Below are 15,927 nucleotides of genomic sequence, written 5' to 3'. Positions count from 1 at the left end.
TGACATGAAATGTGTACAGATCTTTTCCTTGCCAGGGCCAGGTTGGCTGGGAGTTTATTTAAAAAGGACAAAGAAGGGGATGGGAGCCACAGAGGGCTATCAAATGAAGATGATGTGGAGAACGTGGACGAGGAAAAAAAACCATCGCCTTCACTCGGGCCATTCAATAAAATGGATCAGGAAAAGGATTTGGCACAGACCCAAGAAAGCCAGAAAACTCTGGGTGTTTCAAGGGCAGTGTGGAGCAGGTATACAGGGAAGGACAGTTGTGGAATGATGATGATGGAGATTTTGAGCAGAAACCACGATTTCATCTGCCGGAATATCGCTGTTAACTGACGGACTCTCTTTCCTGGGGTGCGAGATAACACGTCTTTCAAGTTTTCCATGGTGGTTATGACCTGTAAAAAAAAGTGAGGAAACTCTTTAAGCGATGCCAAGATATTTAACTACTGTCCCCCCAAAACTGCTGTAGAGTCTTGAAATTCTGGTAAAATTACTTTGCTACACAGTGGAATTAAGGAAGCTCACAGGAGAGAATAGCTTCAAGTTCCTCAGATAGTCCACACTTAACTGGCTCTCTCAGTTATCCACTCTGAGATGTTAATAGGAGGAAGAATAAAAACGTTTCATTACTTACAGTGATGGACAGATAACATGAAGCTCACAAACAGAACTGCCCACAAAGATCTGACTTCCAGCAGACAAAGGAGAGGGAAAGAGAACTCTCAGCAGAGAGGCGGGGCTTTCTTTGAATTCAGAGGCAGGGAAGGAATGATTGGTTGCTGCTGGATAGATTGACAGTCACTCCAGCCTAAAAAGGTCCCTCCCAGTCAAACTAACTACAGGCGGCATGCAAGGTTGTAAAATCTCGAACAGTGCCCCCCCTTCTCAGGTTTGTTCTAGCAGAAATTCTGTGGGTCTCTTTTGCAGATGATAAAAAATGTTATTAATTCTGTAGATTGCCTAGAAAGGAATGGACGTAGTCCTTGCCAGAGTTTTGACCTTCTGGAGCTTGCTTGTCTCTATATAAAACTTACAAAACCCCATTCGGGGTGTGTGTGTGTCAAAGCTGTGGTTTCTTCTCCCTGAACATTGGGTGCATGTTAGTCTATCATTTTAACAACCTCGTAGGAATAATCCGTTCAATTTTTTTAAAAATGCAAATAGAATTGAGTGAATGTCTCATACATGAATCAGTGACGCCACACCTCCATTTGAGCCTGGGGAGCGTCAGAGGCATCTGCCAGAACACTGCTGAGGTTGAAATATCGGCACATGTTCTCCGGGAACATTTATTGAGCAGCTCCGGGCTCCAATAAAGCTTTTATATACATTATTCATCATTAGATCTGGATGAAATGGCAGAAGAACCACACCCACCAAGGGGATTTTATGTATTTTGTATACGGACGCAGCCCCCGATGAAGCTCTTGTGGAGTTAATTAGGAGAGGAGGGGGAGGCCTTCGAAAACATTGACTCTCCACTTGCCGGGTTTTCTGGGGACCTCTTTGTACTCCATCACTGCCCCCTGAGCTGCTGTAGTAGTCATAGAAAACAGCCACCTCAGGATTTATGGGCATGAGCTACAACGAAGGGGGAAAGACCTGGGCAGGTTTAGCCTGGAGAAAAGATGACTGAGGGGAGAGAGGAGAGCATTTTTCACATTTTTGAAAGGCTGTCCTACAGAGGAGGGGCAGGATCTGTTCTCGATCATTTCTGAGTGCAGGACATTTAAGAACGGGCTCAAGTTTCGGGAAGACAGATTTCAGTTGAATATCAGGAAAAACTTCCTAACTGTTAGAGCAGCGCGACAAGGGAACCAATCACCAACTGTTGGAGCAGTATGATGATGGAACCCATGACCTCAGCGGGAGGGGGTGAGAGCTCCAATGCTGGAGGAGTTCAAGAGAAAATTCGGCAACCCTCTGTCAGACGTGCTTTGACTTGAATTCCTGCCTTGAGCAGGGGGTTGTATTGGATGGCTTTAGAGGCCCCTTCCAACTCCATTATTTTACGGGCGAATAACTTTTGGCAGCATGCCAGGGTTCTTCATAATGGTCCAAATACTTTGCCTGTGTTGCTGTTGTTGGTATGTCTGTGGAACTCCTTGCCACAGGATGGGGTGATGGCATCTGGCCGAGATGCCTTGAAAAGGGGATCGGACAGATTCCTGGAGGAAAAGGCCATCGCAGGTGACAAGCCATGATGGGGATGTATAATCTCCAGGCTTCGAAGGAAGGGACCTCCAAAGGTCTGATGCTGGGGAGGGGGATCAGGAGACAGGGATCTTGTTGTCTCTTGTTTGCTCCCAGAGGTGTCTGGTGGGGCCACTGTGAGATACAGGGAGCTGGACTAGAGGGCCTGATCCGACTGGGCTCTTCTTAGGTTCTTATGTCCTGTCTGCAGGATGGCTATGTCTTACTGCTTTGACTATGTTTTTGTTTTTGGTGTTGCTTTTGTTTACTTTTTTTAAAAAAAGTATTGGCGTTTGTTTGATCCTTTTGACTATCTCTGGACTTTAGGTATGGTTTTTGAATGACGCAAGCCTCGTTGGCTCCTTCGCAAGGAGAAAGGTAGGGGGAAAATATTTTAATTCCATAAATTAAATAAACAAATGCAGCCGGTGGCTTTCTCTTCCAGCCTTTCTTTTCATTTCTGGCTGTGTGTGTATGTGTGTGTGATCAGTGCTGCAAAAATCCAATACACGTATAAGTATTTTTTTTTCAACCAGTGAGTCATGGTGCCAGCCGAGAAGCTAACGAACCCAAACACAAACTTTTCATTTCTGGCATTGCTCACTCTGCGATTTATCCCCTCCTGCGGAAACCCCAGGAATCAGAGCAGTCCCTGACAAATTTGGCCATCCGCCCGATGCAGGCCAGTGTGGGTGGCTTTCCGAAATGAAAGTCCGAGTTTAGGAAGCGTGAAATCCTCTGCATCTTTCAATGTGATCCCTCCATGCTAAACAACTAAATTCAGTATCCTTATACAAGCCCCACTGGCCATGATAATACATAATAAATATAGCTTTATTAGCCCAAACAATAACAACAAAAATTTCCACTAAAATAAGTGTGCAAGCTTTCAGAACTGCTGGTTCCCTTCTTCAGGCAAAGATGTTGCAAGCAGTAATTTTTTCAGAGTTTTGAATTTCTGGTAAAATTCCTAGTGCGTGCGTGCGTGCGTGCGTGCGTGCGTGCGTGCGTGCGTGCGTGCGTCCTTCCTTCCTTCCTTCCTTCCTTCCTTTCTATCTATCTATCTATCTATCTATCTATCTATCTATCTATCTATCTATCTATCTATCTAGTCTGTTTGTCTACATTTTTTATTCCAACTAACTAATGACAGAGCAAATGACATCAAACAACAAGAGGGGCAATGGACAGATAAACAGTCTTGCAATGACCTTACTCTCCTGCTTTTCTAGATCCACAGACAGACTGCTACTCTTAGACTCTCTTTTTCCTTTTATCTTGGTGGAACACCTTCCTTTTTCTCCCCTTGCTCCTTCCATTTCAAAATACTCAGAGTGTGCTGCACACGGTCTATGTACAAATTGCTCTTCCTTCCTTCCTTCCTTCCTTCCTTCCTTCCTTCCTTCCTTCCTTCCTTCCTTCCTTCCTTCCTTCCTTCCTTCCTTCCTTCCTTCCTTCCTTCCTTCCTTCCTCCCTCCCTCCCTCCCTCCCTCCCTCCCTCCCTCCCTCCCTGAGCTCACTTCCAGCATCTTCCTTCATTTTTGTTATGCACAGACAGACATGAAAGTACTCTTGTTTTAACTGAGTTTAGTGATCTTTCTCAGGGTCAGAAACTCAAAATCCTCTCCTTTCAGGGAGGTCTGGAAATACCCAGAGTTCACCACTGAGTTCTACTCCATCCAGCGCTGGGGCATAACAACTTGGAGATAAGACAGAATGGGAAATCTTGCAGAGTTGCAGCTGGCATCCTCCTTGAGCTCCTGAGAGGTTTAAAATTTAAAAAACCAAACCAAACCACAACTTCGTCTCTTCCTCATGGCACATTAGTTGATCGCTCACAATGTCCTGCCATAGGGAAATGAATGAAACAGGACGGGCAGTTTGCTATGGGTGGGAAAAATATATCTAAGTCCCAAAGAGTTAGCTCAAGAAATGTTGTGCTTCGCCAGAGGAACCTGTCAGGATCTTCACGAGAATGGCCGAATTGTCTTCTTAATTAGGAGGCTTTCAGAACCTAAAGGAATCTTCTCTTTTCTCATTAATTTATTGCTAATGTTCTTTCCCCCATCTCTGGTTTGCCCATCCTCTCTTCCTGTTGGTTTGCTTGGCTTCCTTTTTTTTCATTAGTCTCTCTCTTTCTCTGACCTCCAACGATGCAGGCTCACCCTTCCTCGTTTTTTCTTGTTATCCTTCTGATTGTAACTACTGATTGCAACGGTAAGCAAAGAAAACCTCTTTTCTACTTTAAGTGTTTCTAGAGTGATTTTTATACCAATAACACACTAGTCCCTGTGAGAGAGGGGGTGGTGATGAAACTGATATCTCCATGCTCCTTGCTCTGCTGACTAAAAGGAATAATTGTAACCCCACAGCAACTTCAGCATCGGTGTCCCAGAGATAGGAAAGCTAGTATACAGGGCACACCACTTGAAATTTATTGGATACATTGGCTATTTTAAGGCACCAAGTCAGGGGAGGCGTGAAAACTGATATATTAAGACAGTTTGTAATTTATATGGAGGTCTTTTAGTAACCAGTCAGTTATTAAGCGGCATTTTATTCTGATATGCCTCATTTTGATGTTACGTAGCATGATGTTAAGTTATGTATATATATATCCACGCACAAACGTATTTCATATTTTTAGGAAGTAATTTTCTCCAAAAGATGACACTGCAAGTATGACGGATGCCATCGTTATTTTCGGACGACGAGCACTTCCTAACGACTCAAGCTGGAATGTGACAAAAAATCCTTCTGGTGGCCATCAATCATCAGCATGAATACAATCAAGATTCATACCGGTTATCTGACTTTTTTTGAACAGCAGTGTGGAGCTGATGCCTTAACACTATTCATCTTCCTATGATTTTCTATGGGTTCAATATTTCTTCTCACACAATAAAGACTAATTGCACATCTCTAGAATCTTTTGTCTGTTGTTCAGCTTATGAAACGATGAAACTGTGGGCTGTGTTATGAAGTACATTATGTTTAACATACACACGTTTACTTTTTTTGTAAGAAAAGAAAAGAAAAGAAAAGAAAAAAAAAGAAAAGAAGAGTGTTAACAGGATATTAGATATACCTGTTGCAGAGTTTTGAATTTTTGGTTAAATTCCCCTTTTGCTATGCAGAAGTACAGACACTCACAGGGGAGAGTGGCTTCAAGTTCCACAGAGAGTCCACCCCTTTCTCATTAACTGGCGCTTAAGTTTTCAGTAACTCACTCTGACACATTTGTAGGAGAAAGAATAAAAACACTTCATTACTCACAGCTGTGAACCAATCAGTAGCAAACAGACACTTAACCCCAACCGACAATGAGAGGGAAAGCGAACACAGAGCAAAGAGGCGGGGCTCTCTTTGAATTCAGAAGCAGGAAAGAATGATTGGTTAGGGCTGGATAGATTGACAGTCACCCCAGCCCAGAAGGGTCCCTCCCTAGCCACACCTACTAAAGGCAGCATGCGACGTTGTAAAAACCCCAACAGGGTCGGTATGCAGTTTACCAGTTTATAGTTTACGGACAAAGGGCACATGGCCTAACGCATACGTTGGAACTAATGTGTGCACATAGTGGAAGGATTAACTTTCCTTTGGCCATTTTTAATTTAGACAGCCATCTTCCTTGGTGTCAGTAGAATTCTCCCCTTTGCTTTGTACATTTTTTTAAAACAAGCAACAAAAGGAAAGCAACAATAGCAACATTCTGAAATAAATATTTTTTCTCAGTGGAGGACTTGTCTGCATGGGCTCCTTGAAGTGGGCTGGATTGGGCTAAATAGGATTGCTAGATGTCAGATCTCACATCCAAATGGCATATGCACCTCAGGCTACCCTATTTGGTCCCACTTCTTTCTGATTTTCATGTATCATACAGTGGCTTAAGAAGACAAGCATTTCAAGACATCAGGAAATTAAACACCTCCTCTGGTCCTCTGTACAGGGGCAGAGGAAGTAATTTTTTTACACTGTGTTAGAGCAGCACTGATGCATTGCATCACTTATACAAAATGAAAGAAAAATCAAAAGCTTCCTCCTGGAACCCGCCTACGGAAGGCTGGAAGGAAGGCAAATGGATAGCAGAAGCCTTGTTCATGTTCAGCGATCACACATGCCATTTTTGGGGAAACCATGAGGCTGAGAACAGTAGGTGGCACATTGTGGCTGCCAATGGAATTTAGGGAGACATACCTCATTGAGGGGGAACATTTCAAGGAACTCAGAAAATCCAAGACTTGTTCACCTCACCCTTAACCCGAAGCCTGAATACATTAGGATTTCCACGGGCTCAGAAAATACCTCAGAAATTTCTGGTTGCAAGTTTCTTTTTGTTAACACCTGGTCGGAATTGAACCCAAAAATCTGTATACAACGTTGGTCCAGTCGCTTCGAAGACTAGCCGACGGGAAGTGTCATGGTCACATCACCAGCCCAGACCACCATGACAACCGTTGTTAATGACATCCTCACAAATTAATCCCCATTCGGAGCTTAACCCCGGACAGGAAAAATATTGCAACGAATAAAGAGAAACGGGTAGCAAACCAGTTCTGCTCAGAGAAATGGGGGAAGTTCCGCTTTTTAAATTAGAACTTCCACAGGCAAGGGCCAGGATGAGCTGGAATATTGTGGGAATGGTGGTCTGTGAGAGGAACTGAGGTATCTTGAGGCCAGCTTTCCCACAAATCCTCTGCTCGTTTTCGCTCGGCAAATGCTGAGGAGGACACCGGCAAGTGTGTGACTTGCAGAGAGAAGATTAAGGTGACTGTAACCATCTGCGACAGAAAAATGTCTTTTTCCTCCATGTTTCAAGTCTGGCAGCCGATAATTTCAGGATAAAATTGTTGGATAATTGGAGCCAATTCTCTTGAAACTCAGTCACTTGGTTCCTTCGTTCCTACCCTCTGCTCTGTGACACAAACCTCTCTCTCTTCAATACAACAGAAGGAAATCTTTCCAGGAGGACAAGGCTTTGTCAGTTGCAGAGTTTTGAATTTCTTAAAATTCTCTTTTCTTGATATACTGCAGAAGTACAGAGACACACTGAAGATAATAGCTTCATGTGTCTCAGATGAAAGCCCCTCTTTCTCATTAACTGGCACTTACAGTCTCGGCGATGTCACTCGGAGACATCATTAGGACGAAGAATATTGTATTATCTCCAGAGACTAGATCAGAAAAAACAGGAAAAATGAAGCAGAACCAAATAGCACCAGAGAATTTTGCCCAGCTTCGAAAACAAAGTGACTCAGGATTCTGCGAAGCCAGCCATTGCAAGCAACTGAACAAGGGATTGTAAACACAAATACCACAAGATGAATACAGAAACTGAGTAGATTGTATCATCGAAAGAAGAACATGGAGAAGCTATATTCTCTCTGCAAAAACAAGACTAGGAGCACACAATCAATTTTGCATCTCAAATGATGGTTTGACTTTTATTGAGGAGTATGAGTGGGAAACTCTGACATTAGAAATGAGCAGTAAAAGAGCCATAATGCTAAACTCTGGCCAACAAAACAATGAAAATTTTAGAATTAACCATGCTTTGCCGAAGGGACCAATAAAACCCGCACAGAACATCTGGGTTTTTGTCACTATCTGTCATTAGACATACAGTACTGACACAAGTCTTCGAGTGGGAAACAAACCGAGGGACCAGTCAGGCGTATTTTGGAAACAAAGGCACCCTCTGGATGGATCCCAAAACACAACAGATGAGGTGAAGGTGTCTCGGCAGGGTGTCCAGGAAAGATGAGCATTGTGGAAATGAGAACCAATCTATAAAGAATCCAAGCAGAGATTCTCAGAATCCTGAGCTGAGCGTATGAGTAAATCTGCTGGCAGACCAGGCAGCCGGAAGCTGGCCTCCTTTGTTTTAAATATCGATGTGATTGATGTATTAAATCAGGGGTCCCCAACCTTTTTAATCCCACAGATTGGCTGGGGAAGGCGGGGCACCCCCTTGTGCACATGCACAAAGGAACGGGAGGGTGCCCATGTGGGAGCTCGCTCGCATGCTCAAAAGGCGGTGCAGCAATCGTGCGGGTGCTTGTGCGCATGCGCAAAAGGGTGAGGGCGGCTGTGTGGGCACTGGCACGCACATGCACAAAGGGGCTGTGCGGGGGTGAGTGCGTGCAGGGGATGGGCGGGAAGTCTGTCTTTGGGGTTTGGGGACCTCTGTATTAAATGACACACAGAGTCATTTGGGTTCGTTTACAGAGAGAGAATGAGAGAGAATGAAACAAGGAGTGGGGGGGGGAAAGGGATGAGTGGGTAAGTTACTTTTTCACACTCAAATCCCCCAAATCCCCTGGTCCACATGGCCAATGAGTATTCTGCTGGAGTTGTTGCAACCTTGCCTGCTGCCTGTAGAAGGTGAGGCTGGGAGGGACCCATCAAGGCTGGGGTGACTGTCCATCTATCCAGCAGTAACCAATCGTTCTCTCCTGCCTCTGAAGTCAGAGATAGCCCCGCCTCTTTGCTAAGTTCCTCTTTTCCTCTTTAGAGTCTGTTGAGGTTTGTAGTTGGAGGCAGCCAGGTTTGTGCGTTTGCTGTTTGATCTGTTCACAACTGGAAGTAAGGGAAATGGTTTCTATTCTTTCTTCTACTAACATCTCAGGGTGAATGATTGAGATGCAAAGTGCCAGTTAATCAGAAAAGGGGTGGGCCACTTTGGGGAACCTGCAGCTATTCTGGTCTACAAATCCCTGCACTTCCGCTGTGCAGCTGTCAGAATTTAACAAAAAATGCAAATCTCTGCAACGTATTCTAGGACCCGTAATTCAAAATAAATTAAGGTTCCACATCTTGGGGGGAACGATGCTCTCTTCCCCCTCCCCCTCTGCCCCACAATTGTTCACAACATATAATGGGCCAGGGCAGTACTTCTGAAAGCTTCCTCTTTCTCTTCTTGGAAAGGAGGTGACTGCTCTCTGCCAGAATACAGACAGAGAAGGCTTTTGAATGCACGGATCCTGCCAGATCTTCATTTTGAAAGCATTTTAGAAGGGTGCTGAAGGAACTTCTGAGTGCTTTGGACAGAGCAGTGCCTACTAGAGATCGGAGGCCTGCCAGTTGCCCAGCAAAGAGTCTTACTGGGTTGGGAAAGAGCCACAGAGAGCTTTCAAAACTGCTCCCACTGACAGAGGATAAAATGGAACAGGATCAGACTAGAAATGAAGGGATGTTCTGACTTCTTCCAGTTTAGCTCCCTTTCCTCCTGCTATGCCACTTATTCAAAGGGACAGGCCTCAGCCATCAGACTTGCTAAGGAAGCTGGTGTTGGCCTTCCAGCGGCCAATCAGAAAACAGAGCCTGCTAAATCCAAAATATGGAGGGGAGGAAAACCCCATCCTGTTGCCAATCGCCGCCTTTCAGCTCCTCTAAAAATCTGCAAAACACTTGAACGTTTCAAGTGGCTTCCAAAAGTTCCCATCCGTAGGCTGCAAATCGGGCGTTTCCAAATGCAACCCCCGTGGAAGACTGAGGGGAGACGGGTTACCAGTTTTCAAATCCTTGGAAGGTCATCTTACAGAGGAGGGCCACGCTCTGTTCTCCATCCTCCCAGAGTGCGGGACGCGTCACGATAGGCTCAAATTACAGGAAGCCAGATTTCGGTTGAACCTCAGGAAAAAAAACCTTCTGAACTGTTAGAGCAGCACGAAAACGGAACCAATGACCTCGGGTGACGGCGAGTGCTGCAACTCTGGAGGCCGTCAAGAGAAGGTGGCACAACCACTTGGCAGTGATCCTTGGATTTGTTTTCCTGCCTTGAGCATGGGGCTGGATTGGATGGCCTTAGGGAGGCCCTCTTCCCATTCCATGGCTTGAGGATTCTATGAAAACTGATAGTTCTCATACAAGGGATGTCCCACATTCCTTCTAAGGAATCGTTGCACGTCATTCCTATCCTTTACGGAGAGGATCTGCCAACCGCACTTCTTCCCAGTAGCTTTTCCTGTTTAGTTTCTCCTATTCCTGCATTACGAAACCTTTACACACATGAAAGGGATCAGCCCCCCCCCCCCAAACCCCCAGCCATCACCTCGGGCAAGCCTGGAGTCAAAACAGGAAAATCTTGTGCGGGCCCCCCTGGAAGTGGTGCCAGAAGGGGCTGCTGGAAATAATGACTTCACTTTCCCAGATTTCTGCTCCCAGCTCACGAGACATGAGCAGGCATCAATAGAAACCCCCCTCCCTCCTCACACCATACCCTGGTAGATTTATTCCTTCCATTCAGGAATAGTTTAACTCTGCAGCCGCCTCTGACAGGTCTTGCTGCGTTATATTGCGCAGGCATGGGTGTGTTTGCATGCATACTCCTTCGGGACACCACACTTTAAGAAGGACGTGGATAAACGGGAGCAGGATCAGAGGAGGATGAGAAGGGGGATCAGGAGGCTGGAAACCAAACCCTTTGAAGAGGAAAGACGGAAAGAACTGGGGCCTGTTTAGCTTGGAGGAAAAGAGACCGGGAGGAGAGAGGATGGCCCCTTTTCAAAGACTTGAAAAGTTGTCCTACAGAGGAGGGGCAGGATCTGTTCTCCATCATCCCAGAGTGCAGGACACGTCATCATGGGCGCAAGAGACAGGAAGCCAGATTTTGGCTGAAGATCAGGGAAAACTTCTCAACTGCTAGAGCAGTACGATGAGGGAACCACCGGCCCGAAGAGCTGGCGAGCACTCCGACGCAAGAGAAATGTGGAGATCCATCGGTCTGATTTGCTTTGATTTGGATTCCTGTACTGAACAGGGGGTTGGACTGGATGGCCTTAGAGGCCCCCTTCCGGCTCCATTATTCTATGACTCTATAATTATCTCTCTGCTTTCTGTTTGTAATTGATATGAATCCCATCCTTCTCTGGACGGAGATGGTAGAGGTCTGTTTTGAATCCTGGGATTACCAAGGGCAGGGCCAGTCCTACCGTTAGGCGTTCACATCAGAACCATCCTGTTGGGGCTTTTACAGACCTTGGGGGGGGGGGGAAAATCTCTTTTTGGGGGGCTATCATTCCCAGAGTTTTAGTTCATAGCCCCCTGGAAACCCGAGGCTTTTACAGAGGTTGGGAAAGTGACTACAACTCCCAGAATCCCCAGCCAACACCAGAAGTGATAGGAATAAAATAAAAGAGGAGGACTCAGCCAGCTCAACTGGGGTCAACGAGTTCTGGAGTGTTAGCGAAGTCTGTCGGTCGGTGATCCCCCACCTGCCAGGGAAGGCCTGGCTGTTTCCTCCTTCCGGCATTTCTCCGAATACCAGAACAGGAAAAACAAAGTTTTCCTTTTTCTTGAAGGGAAACGAGAAATCCATTATTTCTTTTCCACAGAGGGGAGAATTTCATTTTGGCTCATTTGCGATCGATCAAGGCTTAAGCACAATTCACAACATGCCGCCGGAGGAGAAAGTGAACCTGACAGATTTGCCGGGGAGAAGAAAAGCTGAACGAAACCCACACCGTACCTCCCGAGACCTGGATGCTGAAAGCTAGGACTCCACCTACAAGCAGGGACAGAGGGCAGACCTGTTCTCAAAGGCCCGACACCCTCTACCATCCCTTCTGAGCTTAGCTGCAATTCCCAGGAATGGTATATTGTTGCCAGCCCTCCCTGATGTTAATTCAGGGTGGTTTGTTCTTGAACCGGCCATTAAGAGCCATTGCCTTTACAAAAGACCCGCTCCTGATTTGTTAATATGGGTGATATACTGCAGTGCTAAGGTTAGAGAGGAAAGGGAGCAGAGCCAGAATGGGTTGGCATTGCCTGCCATCGACTTTGGTCAATGAACGTGGTGGATAGAGTGATGGGCTAGGACCCAGGAGATCCGAGTTCGAATTCCTGTCGTGGCCACGGAAACTCACTGGGGGAGCGGGACAGCTTGGGTGACGCTGGCCTGAACCCTCTTAGGTTTACAGGTAAGCCTTTTTTGGGATTCGTTTTTTTTTTTTACTGCCTCCCACGTCTGAGCCAACACTGGACCTCAGAAAAAAGCTCGGGCCTCAGCATTTTCTTCTCTGGAGGATGGACCAAACAGGCCTCCTGTTTCTGCTCGAGAGAAGTGTGCCCTTGAACAGGGACTCTTCCGAGCCATCTTCCCACCCCCCCCGGTTCCGCAGCATCACCGCCGGCGCTTGGCAGGGCGAAGCCATCTCAGACGGTCCTCACGAGAGGGGATCGGAAAGTCAAAATGAGATGCGCTCAGTTCCTTGGGTGGCGGTTGATCAAGCGCGGTGCCTTTCCCGCTGCGCTCCCTTCTCGAGGAAAGGTCAAGGCGGTCCACTCGTTATGCAAAGGCACCGCTGGAAACAAAAATCATCAGGTCTGCGGCTGCAAAGGATCTGAATTGCGAAGTGCGAAGCTCTCGCCAATGGGCAGCCCAGATGTTCACCGTCCGGCGGGCTGGCAAATCTTTCTCTTCAATGCCTAATTAGATGCTACTAATGACCCCTTTGGGGTGGGGTGGGAGACCCCACGCCTTCAAATCCCAGCATATGCAAACGAACGAACCTCCGGTTGCTTTCACCCTATGAAGGCAGGAGTTATTCCACCCCATTTTGTCCCATCCACAGATTCCATAAACATCCCCCAAACTCCCTCATCCATTAATAAAAATATCGAAGAGCACCGGGCCCAGGACTGAGCCTTCGGGCATCCCACTTCTTTCCTCCTCCGAGTTTGAGAAGGAGCCCCGGATCAGGCCTTCTCTGAGTGCCATCCCATAACTTCTGATTCCGAATGAACCAAGACGTGTCGGGTAGAAACTTTCCACGTTGCTGTCGGATGCTCAGAATGATGGCACGCATGAAACAAAAGATTTCCCTTCCTTTTCTTTCAAGCAACACTAATTTCCCCCACTCCATAGATGTTTGGTCGTCTGCATCAATGGCTTCTTTGACTCCCCCAACATTTATGAGCGTGTTTTTTTTTTTTTTTTTGGACTTCCTTCTGAGACCTCCAGAAGCTCCTGATAGAGGAAGATAAAGTGGCCTGGCTGCCGGCCTCCGTGGCAAAGAGGAGATGCCCATCTGAGCGGGTGTAGATGGCGTTGCATGGGTGAGCTTATCCAGTGGATGAAAGATTGGCAGCTAAGCTGGGCGCAAGGACGCTCCTCCACCCGTTACAAAGCCTGGAGCGTCTGCCCAGAGGCTGACGGACCGTGTGATGCCAACGTTGGCAGCAGCAGCTTCGTTCTTTCAAGCCTGGAGGTGTTCCTGGATGGGGAAAGGACCCACTGGCACCGAATCTCAATCTGCCCCTGGCTCTCCGTAACTCATCCCTGCTGTTCTTCCATTGCACGGTTCCGGACGTTTGGCTTAGGTGGAAAGGCCAACAGGCTCCGCTTTGATAACAGCATGGCATCCAACCTGGAAAATGCCAATCCAAACGCCACCAGCTCTCTGGAACATGGAAAAGTAAGTACAGAACACAGTGGATAAACTTCCTCTCCCGTCTTTGAAACACAATGCCACGACTCTCTTTCTGATCCACCAAAGTATCGCATGACAGGTGATGATTCCCCTGGACCTCGCCTCTCCCAGACTCTGAGGTTCAGACCAAAAAACGAGGGAACAAGCGCCCAGGAAGACCCAGCAAGAGAAGAACGGACTTTTCAAACTAAGTACCAGCTTGAGTTTAAAGTGCATGGCAAATCCATGCTGGGTCTTAAGTCTTCACTTTCCAGGAGCTTTCCAAGGTGCTGAAACTAGTTTGAGGACAAGTGTCTGCGCTTCCGATCAGTCTTGTAGCGGCCAGGTGAAAACCTGGAGTGGAACCACTGCCCCTCTGAAACTGGAGCCGCCAGCCCCCATTTCACAGATCTGGGACGTCTGTCTCAGTTTTGAGGCAGGGCTCAGGCGCCACCCTCGATCTTCTTCCGCAGGCTTCCCTGTTTCTTTTCAAAACGTTAAATTCATTCTCTTCCAAACTCTTGAGTCCGAAGTGGGAGGGGGGGGAAGCTTTGCTTCTCTGTGAGCTGAATTGGGAATGAGGCTTTATTTGTTTAAAGCTGTTTTGGGTTCAAACCGCTGGCGGCGATCAGTGGAAGCGAGACACCCAGGCTCTTGGCAATCTTTGGGGAGCTCCTTGATTTAGATGGATGTTTCCCCGTCTGCCGGGCAATCTAAGTCAGGCTCTGGGAGATGCTTTAACTAAGACAGATGCTTCCAGCCTACAAATGTTTCGAACTTTTGCTGTATTTACTGCTTGCCTGATTCAAGCTGGCTATCTGGGAACAGGGTGAGAATCTACAGCGAGACCTGGGTGGCCACTTTAAAAACAACAACAAAAAAACAGAGGACAGTCCTGTTGGAGTTTTATTACAACCTTGTATGCTGCCTGTAGTTTGACTTTTCTGAGCCGGGGTGATGGTTCAATCTACCCAGCATTAACCAATGGTTCCCTCCCGCCTCTGAATTCAAAGAGAGCCCCGCTTCTCTTCTCTATGTGTTTTTTCTCCCTTTTTTAATCTGTTGGAAGCTGTGTGTGTTAGTTTGCTGTTGATCTGTTTACAACTGTAAGTAAAGTTTATTTTTTCTCCTACAAATGTCTCAGAGTGATTTCCCAAAACCTTGTTGTTTGTTGCTTAGTCATTCAGTTGTGTCCAACCCTTCGTGACCCCACGGACCAGAGCACGCCAGGCCCTCCTGTCTTCCATGGCCTCCTGGAGTTGGGTCAAATTCATGTTGTTCGCTTCGATGACACTGTCCAACCATCTCGTCCTCTGTCGTCCCCTTCTCCTCTTGCCCTCACACTTTCCCAACATCAGGGTCTTTTCCAGGGAGTCTTCTCTTCTCATGAGATGGCGAAAGGATTGGAGCCTCAGCTTCAGGATCAGTTTCGGGTTCCTCGACCTGAAACCTTAAGTGCCGGTTAATGAGAAAGGGGCGGACTCTGTGGAGGACTTGAAGCTACTCTCCTTTATCAAACACTATTTCTGCTCTGTAGCAAAAAGAATTTTACCAGAAATTCAAAAGTTTGCAAGAAGTCATAGGGCTCCTAGGACATATTTCATTTTTAGATGGTGTCCTCCATTTCAAGGAACATCTGGTCCAAGTATTATTTAAAGATCTCTAAGAAAGAGGGGGTTCAGGAACCTAGACGTTCCCCATAATCCACACTAAACAGCACCCAGGTAGCCAATTCAGCAACAAGCGCATGGGTCACCCGGTCAAAGAATTCCCCACACAAGTGGGACAGTTGGAAATGCTGCAGACATTCTAAAAATTAAAAATGAATTTCAATTTTGCATCCAAATGCACAAACCAGCACATGCAGTTTGTGGTCCTCTTCTGCCTTGTTGTTGTTGTTGTTGTTGTTGTTGTTGTTGTTGTTGTTGTTGTTGTTGTTGGTGGTGGTGGTGGTGGTGGTGGTGGTGGTGCATGCCTGCTTTGGACTTCTCATCATAGTGTTTTCATTAGAACAGACAATCATGCCGGGAAAAGTTGAAGACAGCAGGAAAAGAGGAAGGGCCAACGCAAGATGGATTGACTTTGTAAGGGAAACCACTCTTTACAAGTTTACAAAAGCTGAGCAGGGATGTTGAGGACAGGGCGTTTGGGAGATGGCTCATTCATAAGCTCTGAGGTGACCCAATGGCGTTCCCTTTTTCAATGACCGATAAGTGGCCAATGCCATGTAGAATAAGGAGGGTTTCCATTTGTTTTAAGTGGGTAGAACATGTGATTCAGTTTTGATCAGTCTGGATGAACACCAGTGAATCTTCAG

This window comes from Pogona vitticeps, chromosome 7 (assembly GCF_051106095.1).
Source record: "Pogona vitticeps strain Pit_001003342236 chromosome 7, PviZW2.1, whole genome shotgun sequence".
Lineage (NCBI taxonomy): Eukaryota > Metazoa > Chordata > Lepidosauria > Squamata > Agamidae > Pogona > Pogona vitticeps.
The sequence above is the reverse complement of the archived record's forward strand: the minus strand, read 5'-3'. Positions refer to the sequence as shown.